General features: G+C 50.0%; 1 protein-coding gene across 2 annotated transcripts in view; it reads left to right on the forward strand.

Annotated features, from left to right (window-relative positions):
* Positions 1 to 13,914, forward strand: part of PPP1R16B (protein phosphatase 1 regulatory subunit 16B) — a 48,963-nt gene that overhangs the window by 20,005 nt on the left and 15,044 nt on the right. The gene's annotated exons all lie outside the window — the stretch shown is intronic.

Consider the following 13,914-nt stretch of genomic DNA (forward strand, 5'->3'; position numbering starts at 1 on the left):
TCTTGCAACGATCTTACAAGATAAACACCCAGCATTGGATCAGAACTACTTGTCCCTCTAGGAAAGTGGTTCTGTTTGGATTCAAGGCATTTTGAATCCAGGTGGGACTGGCTGATGAATTGTTTCTTCATAAACGTAGTTTAAATCACTTAATCCGCTTCTAAAATTTGGCTGTAGTGTGTTCTGGAGGTGAAAGTCAGAAACCATCTCTTTGGTTTCACTTACAGGCTGTCTGCTTGTAGGTCCCTCTTATTTACAAAAACGTGCTAAAAAAGGCAGTTTCCTGGCAGTGAATGGCTCTTAGCCAGACCAGGCTGCATAGGCCATGTATTTAAATCTGGCACAGCTCTTTGGTGTTGCTGATGGTATTGCTGGTATTGCTTCTTCATATACCTGCAAGGAGGGAGTGCTCTGAAGGAGGTCCGCGTGGTGGGGAGCAGCTGGGGCTCTTGGCACATGCATGGTACAGCAGGTATGCCATGTTGGATCACCATCTGCCCTCCAACCCTGCCCAGTCAAATTGGGGCTGCCTGTGCTGGGGCTCAGGGTGCTCGTGCACACAGCAGAGCTCTGATTCTCCTGTGTTTAACCTTTCTGTTCTCTCTCCTGGCTTCTGCTTCTGATTGTGGCAGGGCAGCCTTGGGTGGCTGCACTGTGGTTGTTAGCTGCGGACTGCCAAATGTCAAAGCCTGAACTTCCGTATCTGAGCCCATTAATATTTGCTGATCTATTACTCTTGTTCTGAACCGGTTGCTTCCCAGCCTGTTTGTCCTTGTGATTTCCCTGGAAGAATTGCTGCCTCCTGACTGGCTGAGGGTGATGGCTGCTGGAATGGGTCATGCCACACAGCACGTCTGACTTCCACAGGGTGAGGCTGAGAGGCGGCTGCTTCAGCTCCCGGCTCTGTGGTGCTGTGACGTGGGGTTTCTTGCAGTTGATGCGTTTATCACCTGCCTGGCTGCCTTCCAGGTGTGTGCCATTTCCTATTCTCACATAACTGTGTGTTTCATCCTCCTCCAATAAAAAGAAATAAGAGAGCGTGGATAACAGGTCAGTCAGAGACCTCTGCTATTTTCTGCGTAATAAGCAGCAGCAACCTGGATTGAAATGTCGGCTCTCTGCCCATGTTGGCTGTGACCTCCCCAGCCAAGGCTCTGCAGAGCTGTGCTGATATCTAATCCAATTCTGTCGGAAGCATGCAAGGCGTCAGCGCGATCCCTTGCTGGTACCTGGAGTTTTGCAGCATCACTGTGTTTGTCAGTGGGTCTGGGCTCAAGCACAGTTCCATGGCCAGCTCTTTTTTGCAAATGAATGTTGGTGGGGAAATGAATATTTTTGGAGGTGAAGCCTTCTCGCAGGACCAAGCCATTCACAATTGATGCTTGCTTTATCCTGCTGCACTTGAGAACGTGATATGTGGATAGCATGCATGGGCAGGAGGGCCTTTGCTGCAAGCTGTGGCTATGCATGGCTGCAAGCTCTGCTTTCTGCCCCCTCTCCTGGTCAAGGAGAACTTTAAAAGTGGATTAAATCTATTTTTTTCCAGATTTAAATTCCTGCCTTACTGGACTGGGGCCAGCGCTGCTCAGCTGGTGTAGGTTTCTTCCTCCTAGAATCATGGAAAATAGAGGTTGAGCGGGCCCTGGGAGGTCATGTAATCCACCTTGTGCCCCTAGGCAGGATCAACTGTATCTAAAATGCTTGCTAATGAGGCTGGGGTTAGGTATCTTAGTGTATTTATAGGCACCTCCACAACATCAGAGCGCATATACCTGTGCATGCACTCTTGCTTCTCGCTCAGTTCTGTATATTCTCCTCACTTGCTCATATTTATCCTCTTTATTTTGCTTTGCATCCCATCCTTACGTGTATTGACTGTGAGTTTTCCTACTTCCGTGAAGAATGCTCTAATTCTTTCTCTCTCAGCAGTTGCTATGGCAGCTGGTGCAGGCAGTGCCTTATGACCCAGTGCAGAGCGGCTTTTGCATACACTCCCACTGCTTGGTTCTTCCTCTGGAGCCTGGCCAGATTTTTGGGAAACCTTATCACCCACTGCAAATGCCTTGACAAAACGAAAGGAAATCAGATTCCTGTACAACCATTAAAAATATCCTAAGCCTTGCTGCTCTCAAACCTATCGCCCAAAGGATGCTAAATAGGCCAGGAAGATGCTGTTTAATTCTGTCTGCTGATGCCTTTGTAATCAAGAGCTGAGATGCAATCAAGCACCCTGCACTCCTTTTAATTCGGGGAACAAGAGCCCATGTGCAGCTCCTAGCAAGCAGATGCAGTTTCCACTGAGGCAACTGCAATTTGCAACTGCTTATTGCTGAGTTTGGCCTCTGCACCCCCTAGATGGCATGAGGCAGAGTGGCTGTAAGTGTTATTCATGTAGAAAACGGGCTTAAGTCACTGTTTCTTATGCTCAGTGTGCACTTTGTACCAGCATCCATCCTTGCAGCCACGTTTTTCAAGCTTTGACTTCGGCTCCCTGTTTCCTTGTGCACTTGGCTGCCCAGCTTTCCATAGAATGGTTGGGTTGGAAGAGACCTCAGAGATCATCCACTTCCAATCCTGACTGTGGGCTGGCTGTTCCCACCAGTCCAGGCTGCCCAGGGCCCCATCCAGCTTGGCCTTGAACACCCCCAGAGATGGGGCAGCCATAGCTTCACTGTCAAAAATGTCTGTTTCAAAAGAGCAAAACTGTACCAAGAAAATATTCTTGAATGAAAATATTCATACAGCAGTTTTCCTGTGCCAAGGCGTCTCCAATGTCAATGGAGAGAGGAGAGATCCAACTGGGGGCTGCAGCTGAGCCCTGGGGCTGTGAGCTGTGCAGGGACCAGGTGAGGCCAGGCACATGGCCTCCTGCACGCAGCTGGCTTCAACCTACTTTGCTTTCTGTTGCTTTCGAACTTTTCTGACCTGGTTTATTTTCTTACACTTCAGATAGAGCATCTTTAATTAGCAAACTATCAGGCCAGAGCAGGACTCCTCAGAAACTAAGTGGGACTCTTCATTTTGTTCAAATCTTGGCTTGCTAGCCTGAAATAGCAGCCTTTAGGAAGGACGGGCTGTGGGTGCTCACGGTCCATCCTGCTCCTGTGAGACGGGCCAGTGGTGGTAGAGCTTTATGTAAAAGGGCAACTGGAAGGGATTCCCTCTGTGCTTTCAAGGCAAATCCAATCTCCGGTAACTTCAATCACGTTACTGTGAAATGGTCATGAATAAGCTGCTGCTCTGCCTTCTGCCACAAATTATGCTCATCTGTGACAGTTTTCCATTGCTCCTTGGAGTGAAGAGAGCTGTTGGTTTGGGAGCAGGGACTGTTCAACCTTGGTGCTTCTCACATGAATCCTTCTTGTGTTAATGGGCAGCACCGCAGCTGTGCTGTGATTGATGTTGTTAATGATGGACCAGCGGAGCAGGACCCCGCGCTCCCAGCAAGTCGCTGAGGTTACACTTAACCCAAATCAGCTCCTGGGAAGAAGTGCTGTTGGCTGTGAGTAATGGGGAGCTCACACGGGGCTGTGCAGGTTGGCTGGAGGAGGCAGAGGCTCTCATTGCTGGTGCTGGGATCTGTCTCCCTGCTGAGGGCACACATAGTGCTGTTGCTGCACGTACACTATGCTCCTGGACAATGCAGCACCACACACAGCCTGTGCTGAGCTCCGGGGAGCTGAGGTGTGCCTAGGCTCAGCCCAGATACAGCTTTTCTGGGAGCAGGATGCCAAGACCTGACGCAGTGACCCTGCATAGCCCTGCCTGATGTCTGAAATGAGCCGAAGTCATAGGCTCCAACTTGCAGGTACATGGGGCAGACTGCCTTACAAAGGCAGAGTGACTGCCAGCAAGCCATGGGCATCGCTTACTCCACATAATTAATTTTTTTCAGGCCTTCTTTATGGCCTATTTTGTTTGGACTCAGAAAGTAAGCTGCAGGGAGGGAGGCTGTCCTTATTTCAGTGGGTCTATCCCCAACCCGTAAATGTGGGCCAGATCTGCTGCTATGTGCTATCTGCTTTGTGCCCCATCATAACAACCATAAATGTCACTTTATAACTGAGTGCTTTGCCAGATGAATCTGGATGAGTCTCCCTCCCCTTCCTAATCAGGTTAGTTTTCTTTTGCTCTACTCTATTAAGAGAAACCCAGCCTGATGGAGCTCTATTTCCATCCACGCTCATTCAGCTGATGGCTCTTTCCATCTTGGCTTTACCTGCAGTACTGCTGAGCTGTCTCACGCAGGTGACAGTCTGCCGTATGACTTTGTACATCTTAGCTAGTTTTTACTGGGATTATTTTTTGCTAGGTGTTTTGTTTCATTTTCAGACAGTTTAGTTTTATGTTGGTGAGGTGCACTAGATTTAAAGAGATGACAATTGCTCCTAGCTGTCAGAAGGAAAACACTAATTATCCATCATGTTTTACCGAGCCTCTCTTGAACTGACTTACCATAGAAAACCGTTTTCTCATCCTCTATCTATGGGAAGTCTGATTCCTATGAGTTCTGCTCTCTTGATGATGGGGACTTATCTTTGTGCATAGAAGAGAGAAAAACCCAGCTCGGGGTTAAAACGTGACAGCCCAGAATTTAAATCACCTGGCTTTGGGAGCACCAAAGCATCTGTGCTGATGTGCTGTGAAGTCACTGCCGATGTGCACTGATTTGCTGTGCTTTCCTGGACACAGCAGGGTTTGGTGAATGCGGTGGGCTGTTTGTTTGCTTTGCATAGGGCTGAGTTTCAGAACAAGCCTCCTGTTCCTGTGAGACAAGATAAGAGCAGTTCGGGGAAATGCAGCTGCGGTGCCTCGCATGGGGCTCAGCTGCAAACCACACTTCCTGTCACTCAGAGCAGTGGGCACCACTTTCCCGTGTGTCCCCGGGCTTAGAAAAGCTGCTTATATATTTGTTAAATAAATCAAGTTTCTGATGAGCTATCCTTGGCTGCAGCCATGTGTGATATGTCAAATCTATCTCGCTGTGCTCCTGGTGTTTCTGACACAGATGCAGAGAGATCATCTTCCAGAGAGCCTCACACAGCCGCTTCCTGCCGCCTGATCGTTTTGTTTTGCTTTTGTGAGCAACAGTCAGCAGTTTTTATCAAACTCACAGAGGGGAAGTGTTGGTGGAGGGAGATGCATTCATTGCCCTGTGTAGCGCAGCAGTGGGTGGGAGCAGTTGGTGGCTCTGCACAATGGGGCTGCCCTCCTGTCTGCTCTTCGTTCTGGGGATGTGCTTCAGCAGCATCAAACGCCTCCTGATGTCCAGTGAGAAATGGATGCTCCATCCCTGCAAGTGCCCAAGGCTGTGGAGCCTGAGCAGCCTGATCTGATGAGAGGCAGCCAGCCAGCCCATGGCAGGGGCTGGAACAGGATGATCTTCAAGGTTCCACCTGCCCTAAGCCATTCTACGATTCTGTGATTTATCAAGGCTTCTGCATCATCTGCAATTCCATCGAGACCCTCTTCCTGCTGCTGTTGGCACAAAGCAGCAAGGTGCAGCTGGTGCAGGAGCAGCCTGGTGCTGGCGCAGGAGGTGGCCCTGTCTCTCACCCTGTCCCTTGTCCTCCCCACTGTGACTGCTGCAGCTCAACCAGTTGGATTTCTTGGGGTCAGCTTCAAGCAATGGCCCTCATGAAGAGCAGCTCTGTGGGGGAGCGAGTCTCCAGCAGTGGAGAGATTAACGTGGTCTGTCCCGACCATGTGGCTCATGCTAAGCCTGATTGTCATCTCACTGCTTTTAGCCCTGCAGTTGTTCTGTCCTGGAGCACTGCCTGTCAGTGAGGACCGTGTGCTTTTTGCTGGGACATCAGCCCTTGCTCCGGTGCTCCCTAATCCAAACTGTGGAAGGGAGCACTGCAGCTGCCTGCTCTCCTTGTGCCCTTACCCAGAAGAACATGGCAATGCCTGTGCCAATCCTGCCAGCACAGGTGCTCCATCCAACAGCTTGCATGCATTTCCCTTGTGCAGCAGGGCCCAGTTTCGCTCACTCTTTGCTGGCAATCTTCTTCTCAGATCTCCCCTGCGCTTTTAGAAGCTGGAGCAGTGGTGATGTGCTGGTGGGGCTTGGAGCTGTGCAGTGTTCGCAGCTGCAAGCACCGGCAGCAGAAGCACATGGGGCAGCTCCAGCTGCATGCATCCTCTTTTCAGAGGGGAATAACTAGAATTTGTTTGAGGTTTGTAGATCAGATTTCCATTACACAGCTGTACCGCTTTCAGCTGCTCGCATGACAAGCAGGCCTTGCTGGGTGCCCTGCTCTGGTTGGCTGCTTTCCCCAGGAGCAGCGCTTTGTGATGAGGTGCACAGGAGGAAACAGACTTCTGTACTGCAGCCCTGGATGGGATGGGAGTGGAGGCATAGAATGGGACTTCCTTCAGTCTTTGTAGAACATGGGAAGCATCTCGGAAGCGTTCGTTCCAGAGCTGTGTGAGAGGTGCAGGGAGCACACAGGGCTTTCCACTGTTTGTTGTCACATTTCTTGTATTGCCACAGCTGAAAGACACCCAGCTGGGCCGGTTGCTCTTGGGTTATTGTAGCATTAAGCACGTAATGGAGAATTCCCTGATGTGGGGAATCCGCTGGTGAAGGAACTCGCTTATACGCAAACAGGAGCAGAATCAAATGGTTCATTAACAAAGCTGGTTTTAATAGAGCAGTTAGTAAAGTTCTTCCACCAGTGTGGAGGGGAGAATGGTCCTGCTGTTGCTAATGGCAAAAGCTGATGGGGAATTTTAATGGCTTAATTATTTTGAAAATTGCATCTTCTTGGGAAACACAGCATACTTTGGCTAACTGAAGCTTTCCTCCACCGTTGCAGAAAGGAAAACGATCATTCCTCTGAGCTTACTCTTTGCTGAAGAGGGAATGGAAGGCAGTTGACTTGAGGCTGCTTCCCCATGGGCTCACCTCCTGGAGGCCACGGAGCTATAATGCATCAGCCCTGCTGGGAGCACTCATGTTATGCTTATTAACTTTGTAGGGAGCAGAACTCAGGCAAAACTTGTGAGAGAAGGAGTTCAAGAGGGTCCTCAGTTCTGCGTGCAGGTGGCACAAACGTGAGGTGAGCTGGTCTGGATGCAGAGCTGTGTCAATTAGAGACCAGCCCAGCCGGTGGCCTGCTGGTTTTGGGACAACCTGAAGATCTGTTGTCTTTGTCTCTGAGGGTTCATGTAAGGGGAGTTCAAACCTTCTGCAAAGAAATTAGGAAATGCTAAGGAAATGAAGTTTTTCTCCTATTGATACTCAAAATAACGGAGCTTAGAGGTGGATTGCAGGGCTAGCAACCTGCAGCAGGTTCACACTGTGGTCTTCATTGAGCAGAGCATCCTCAGCAGGGTCAGGTTTGGGGTCCATAAGGCGAGTGGTCTCCAACTTCAGCCCTGCACTTGTGTTACTCGTGTCCCCTGTGTGCAGCAGCCAGTACGCAGGTTTCTCTGTGAACCTCCTGCCAAGTCTGTCTCATTCACTGCAAATCCTCCAGTGGTTGCGGAAGGGCTGCATTTCTGCCAAGCTTGGGTATTAATTTCTGATTCAACTCTTAAACATGTGAACCATTTTCCATGCAGCACTGATTACCTTTGTCGATGTTCTTCAGGGATAATCTCTGACTGCTCTGACAATGGTTTGTGGTTGCCAAAGGCTCAGAGAGGAGTCTCTGTAGCTCTCCCATGGCTTCCTTTTTCCATAGCCTCCAACAGCAGCATGCTGATGTGCTGAGTTAGTAGTGGGTTTGGTCGCACTGAAAACAAGCCTGCAGCATGAAGAGACAGGCTGTGCAGATATTTCCTGGAGTTAGTCTTGCTGAGTGCACAGTGGTACAAAGCTGTGCACTCGGGGTGGCTCGGGTGCTTTGCAGCTGCTTGGTGGCTGGGACAGCTGCCTGTGCTAGAGTCAAGCTGCTGTGATGCTGTGGGCACCACGTGACCGATGGAGAGAACAGCAGAGGACAGAAGGAGCACTGCCATGCTTGGAGCTGGGGCTCGTGGTGCTGTCACAGCCGTGCCATGGGCTGCAGTGTGATCTTGCTAGAGAAAGCCAAACCTCTGGAGCCTTTGCTCTAACACAAGCTGAGGTGTCACATCTGTGAAACAAGGCAAACATTGGTGGTAAAATCCCAGGAGAGGGCCTGGAGCTCCTTACTGCTGACTCTCTGGATGAGAGCTCTGCTGAAATTCAAATCTATGCGTCACTTAAAATCCGTTGCTGAATAACTGCAGGCTGCTCCAGCAGGAAGGCTGCAGAGGAGCAGCCGGCATTTCCCTGGTGCGGTTCAGGGCACTGCTTAACTTGTGTGAAAGTGTTCTTTCTGTAGTGCTTGCTTTTTGAAAGGAAACTACAATCTTTTTTCTTATTTTTTTTTAAGAAAGGACTTTCTACTTAGCTGTTTCCTTTCCGGCAGTGTAGCATTTCCAGTAAGAGGCCGTGCTGTCAGGTGGGGATGATGATGCAGCGGGTTGTAACTCCTGCTGTGCCCCCGGTCCCTGTGCAGGCAGCAGTGGGTGGCACCAGGGTAGGGGAACGGGGGCTGCTGCAGCTCCTGCTGTGGCTGCATGGCACAGGGCTGGGTCAGAGGGCTCCGTGGCGTTGCACATCCCAGCACGCTGCACAGAGCAGGCACTGGGGCTGTAGGGAGGCGGCGACTGTGTTATGAGTGTGGGGTTTGATCTGGTGTGTCTTCAAGATCTTCATCCCAGGTATCCTGTAGTACGTGGAGGCAACTTTGAAGGAAGAAAAAAACCTAAAAGTGCTAATCAAGGTCATTGTGGGTGCTGGGAAGGGTGAAGAAGGGTGCAAAAAAAGCCAGAGGCAGAGGAATGCTGAAGATGCTCATCAGAAAGGGGCTCTGAGCTTGGGGAGCAGCTTTCCCTGTGGGGAATTGCTCTGTGCTAATGCAGAACAGCTTGAAAAGCACAGGGATGCTTCCCCTCCAGCACAACCTCTTTTCTGTTACTCCAAATAGAATATTTCCTGTTTTATAATTGAGCCTCTTGAAGGCATTCCTGTTGCGCAGGTCAGCGTACAGCTGCTGAGCTGAACCCATAAATGCCTGAAACACGAGCTGAGGAATGGGCTGTTGACTCTGGAACCTAATAACGCTGTAAAACAGCAATAGGAACTATTTCCTGCTGCACAGAGCAGGTTGCAGTATCCTGTTGCAAGTCCTGCAGGCTGCTTGTGTGCAAAGCATGGGCTGGTTGTGCAGTTCTGCCCTTGGGCCCTGTTGCCCATTGTGCTACTGTGATAATGGAATGGAGAGCTCCTCGTGTGCTGGGATAGCTGGAGAAATGTACCTCCTGACACCTCTGCTCCCTTTTATTGAAACACCTCCTAAGCTGTAATTGCTATTAAAGCCAATTAATTTTTTACTGCCTTTTTGTTGTGCCCTGAAAGATTTATTTTCTAATAGGCTTAGTATAGACTTCACAGGCGATGCCTGCTGCACATCTCAGTAGATAGGTTTTGGTCCCTTACGTCAGAAGTAGCCTTTGAACAGGTGTTTAAGTGGGATCCTCTGTGCTGCTCAGATGAAAGTCTTTAATGTTGTGTTGTCTGGATGGATTTGTGCTGGCATCATGGCTTCAGGAAGAATTTCTGGGGGGAAGAAAGCTGGAAGAGCCCAGAGCAGTGGGAGAAGAGAAGGTTCTGGTGAAGCATTTATTGCTTCTGTAGGTGTCTTTCAGCTAACTGCCTGAAGCAGGGGGGTCTGCACACTGAACCCAGTGTGTAAGGAGCCAGCTGCAGGTGGGTTGCAGCTTCTTGTGGAGCTCCATATGGACATTACTGTCTCACCTGGCTCCAAAGACCCTCCAAAGAGAATCATAGGTTGAAAAAGACCATCAGGATCACCCAGTCCAACCTCAATCCATCCCACCATGCCCACTGACTGCATCCCTCTGTGCCACATCTCCATGGTTCTTGAATACCTCCAGTGACAGTGACCCCACCACTCCTGGGCAGCTGTGCCACTGCATCTCCTCCTTCTGAGAAGACATCCTGATATCCAGCCTGAAGAGGGCCAGTCCCACCTGCACACTGTGCAATGCCTCCTGCTGAGCATCGCAGCACCCCAAAGCCCTGCACTGCTCTGCTCATTGCTGCGCCTTCTGAGTTTCTAATGGGGAACTTCACCTTGGTCTCCTTGACCCGTAGCTCTATAAATCTGACTTAAAGGTTTTTATTAAGGTCTCTTCAGATAGTTGCAGTTCTTAGAAAATACTCCAAAATGCCTCTTAGAGAGAGGAGAGGCTCGTGGTCAGCCCAGGTGTCACTGTCACAATGATACTGGGGAATCTGCTTTCCTGGCTGCCTGCCCACAGCTGAAGGCAGCTGAGCCTGAGGGTTATATAAAACACTCATCCCTTCAAGTTCATCGTCAGTTTAAAAACCATACCAAAATGATTTATTTATTCATCTAATAACAGATGAGGAATGGAAACCGTGAAAATAATCTCCAATTCAGCTTTCCTTTATGTGTTTAGTATCTCCAGCATGGACCAGTGTCATGGTTAGGGTGAGCAGAAGGGGAGGGCAGGGATGCTTTTTCATGTGATGCTGCATCCTTAGGAGGGCTTGTCAGACAGCAGCATCCTGTAATTTTTATTTTCTCTATTGGAATGAATTTGGCTTTGTTTCTGCTGCATCCTCTGTGCAGTGCTGGCTGCAGATGGGTAGCTTGCATAGCGTTACTCATCTGAATAATCCCAGGTGGATGGCAGCCATAAAAGAAAGATGCTTCAGCATCGCTAGCGCTGAATGGATTATGTGAGCCTGAAGTTCTGAAGACACAGAACAAGAGAAATGTGGTCTGCAGCAGGGCCTGGGCAGTGGCCCAGTGGTCAGAGTGCTTTATCTCTTTGGGCAGTAGTCCCTGCACTGTGTTATCCTTGGTGCATGGTACTATGATGATGGATAGGAGTCCAAACATGGTGCAAAAATAGTTGAAGTAGACACTAAGAGGGGGAGAAAGTATTGGACTGCATGCATTAAACAAACGTGTAAGTTGCCAACAGCTCTCACTTGGTGTGAATGAAGGCTGGCTGGGAAGCAGACCGTGGTGCGTTTGTGCAGGAGGTGGCTGCCCCACTGCTCTGTGAATGTGGCACGAGGCAGACGGGGCTCTGCTGGCCTCCTCCCAAACCTCCCTGCTTCTGTGGGGGTGTTGGAAGGAATGTGTGCCCAGCCGTAAACCAGGTGGGAGGTGTCTGTGCAGGCTGGGAACCTTCCTGAGAAGGCTGAGCTGCAGTGGATGTCTCAGCTCAGCAGACAAAATGGGCCGTGTTTATTTTTAGGTGTGCAAACTGTCATCTTTTTGATGGTTCAGAAAGCCTCAGGGAGCTCAGGGTTTGTCCCTGACCTGGGATGGGCTCCGACTGTGTGTTACAAGAGAGGAGGATGATGCTCCTGTAGCTCATCCTGTAGCTGCTCTGCATTTAGCAGTGCTCATAAACAGAGGTTTCACAGCGTGCTGTGTTAGAAGCTGGATGCTTTGTTGGCAAAGCGCTCATTGCCTCAGTGCTGTCCTTCTGGCAAAGGTTCCCCTGCATAGCAAACATCTCAGCCAGGCTCAGGGTTGGGACCTTTGCCCACATGGTGCAGAGAGCAGTTCTAAGCAGTGTTAGTGGTTGGAGCTGTGTTTGGGTGGGAATGTAAAAGCGTGCTTCAATGCAGGTGAAACATCTCAGCGTTTACTCTGAAAAAGCGGGCATGAATGTCTGAGAATCTTTCCACTGCCTTCGAAATCTCAGCACAACAGTTTCTAACAGTGACCTTTAGGAGCGGGGAACCAGAAGGTGAAATAGAAGAGTTTCAGCATCACTTTCACAAAGAAGTCACTGAGTGCAAAGGACCAGTGTAAGCCTGGATCTGTAAGAGTGGAGGGCTGTGTGCATACGTGTGCCTGGAGCACACAGGTTGGTCGCTAAGCTGGACGGTTTGCCACTGTGTATTTTTGAGTGGAATCTCACCAAATGAAGTGTATTTTGGTGTTGTGTGTTTGTTTGTTTGTTTCCCTTCCTCCACAGTAGCAGTTGCCTTTTTGTTTTATGAGTCAGCAATACCTGGGGTATGCAGGCACCAGGTACAGAAGGGAGCATGGCAGCACGCAGAGCTGGATGGTGCAGCTCCCTGGTGTAGGGGGATCTGTGCTGACAGAGGCATTTTTCTCCATGGGAAAGCCTCCGTCTGCTTGAGGAACTTTTCTGGAACAGCTGTTTCTGGTATAACCTCTGCAGGAATTCACAGAATGACAAACGATGGTGCTGTGATAGCTCGTAAGGTGAGAGCCCGTTGCCCTGGGGGGGCCTTTGCAGTGGCATTTTGCTTTCCCTCTGATGGATGGGTTTGTGGCATGAAGTGAGGCTGTGAGAAGCGGTTGGCTGTGTGCAGGGGGGGCTGCCCAGGCTGTCCCAGGACGTGTGACAAAGGAGCTTACAGCCCGATCCACTCCGGGTGTATTTTCACAGCTGCTGTAGGAGCAGTTTCCATGCAACTCAGCACAGATGTGAATGATCAAATATAAATTGAAGATTGATGTACTCCACCTTGGTGTGAGAGAGGCTCAATTAGAGGCAGAGCAGGCAGAATAATGGAAAATGCATTTGAGTGATGCTTCGGGTAGTGTAATTTGCAATGAATTATTCACTACAATTTGTTCACCCCACTCTCATTGTGATCATTTTCAGGCCTTCATTTGCTGCACTTTTGAAAGCTCTTCCCACAACCTGTATCAAAGCAAATCCCTGCACGCAGCCCCTTCTCCCCACCCACACAAGGACAGGTTTGAAGGAGCTCAGCATTTCAGCACAGAGCTCCCTGGAAGAAGTTAATCAGAAGTGTTGAGGTTGAGGAGTTCACACCTGCAATGTGCTGAGGTTTTTCCCACCCAGCAGCCACCGGCTGCTGTCAGGTTATCCATGTCCTGTAGCTGGAATGTGGGTTTCCTGCCTGTGTGGCCTGGCATGGGCTGGAAGCTGGGAGGGAAGGGGCTGAGTTACACAAAGCTGCTCCATAACCAGCTGGGATTTATGCCATCGCATCCTCCCCATGGAGGGGCAGCACTTGCTGGTTGATCTGCCAGCGTCTTCTTGTCCAAATCTCCGTAATCATGAAACATGATTATGGGGCTGTGTGTCATTAGTACGCAGGGCCTCCACAATGGCTGAGATTGAATTAAAGCCTGAATGGCAGAGCATCCACGTAAGTAACAGCCGAGCAGAGCTGTGGGGACAGCTGCCCGTCGTCAGCCCTCACTGCGTGGATGTGTGGGGTCAGAGCTTTTATTGCAACTGGGTGCGTGGGTATAGATGGCTTCCTGCACTGCCTCCGAGCTGGAAAAAACAGCCAGGATTCGGGCTCTGCAGCTGCGTGGGGTGGGTTTTGTTCTTTGCTGCCGTTTCTTTTTTTGGTATTGGTTTTCTCTTGCACATCTGAATACCTTCGTATTGTTTCCAGCAAGTGGAAACATGCCTCAGACCAGTGGCATCCACACAAAATTTCACTTGGGTTTCGATTTGACTGTCTTGCAAGTGTGCCTTCAGCTGAACAGAGCTTTGTTCATCACCACTGCTCGTGGCTGCATTTCCCAGTGCTCCCCTCTGGCTGCAGAACAGAGCTGCATGGGGCTGCAGGGCTCACTGCCTTTGCTCTCCATTATCATTGCCAGCACTGAAGTTCACTGCCCTTTTAGTGCTCCTTACTTTGCAGCTCTGGTTTTGCTCAGTGCCTGTCTCCTTGCCAGCAGATCAGGTGGGGCTGGAGCATCTGCTGCTGTATTGGTCCCGAGGGGAGCGGCTATGAGCTCTGGTTCTGCCTGTGCTGGCACTGACATCTGGAGTGGGAAAAGCATTAGGTAGTGAAATCTCTGGAGAAAAAGCAAGGAGAGAGAAAGCAAACAGAGGATGGGTGTGGATCAT

This window comes from Meleagris gallopavo, chromosome 22 (genome assembly GCF_000146605.3).
Source record: "Meleagris gallopavo isolate NT-WF06-2002-E0010 breed Aviagen turkey brand Nicholas breeding stock chromosome 22, Turkey_5.1, whole genome shotgun sequence".
NCBI lineage: Eukaryota > Metazoa > Chordata > Aves > Galliformes > Phasianidae > Meleagris > Meleagris gallopavo.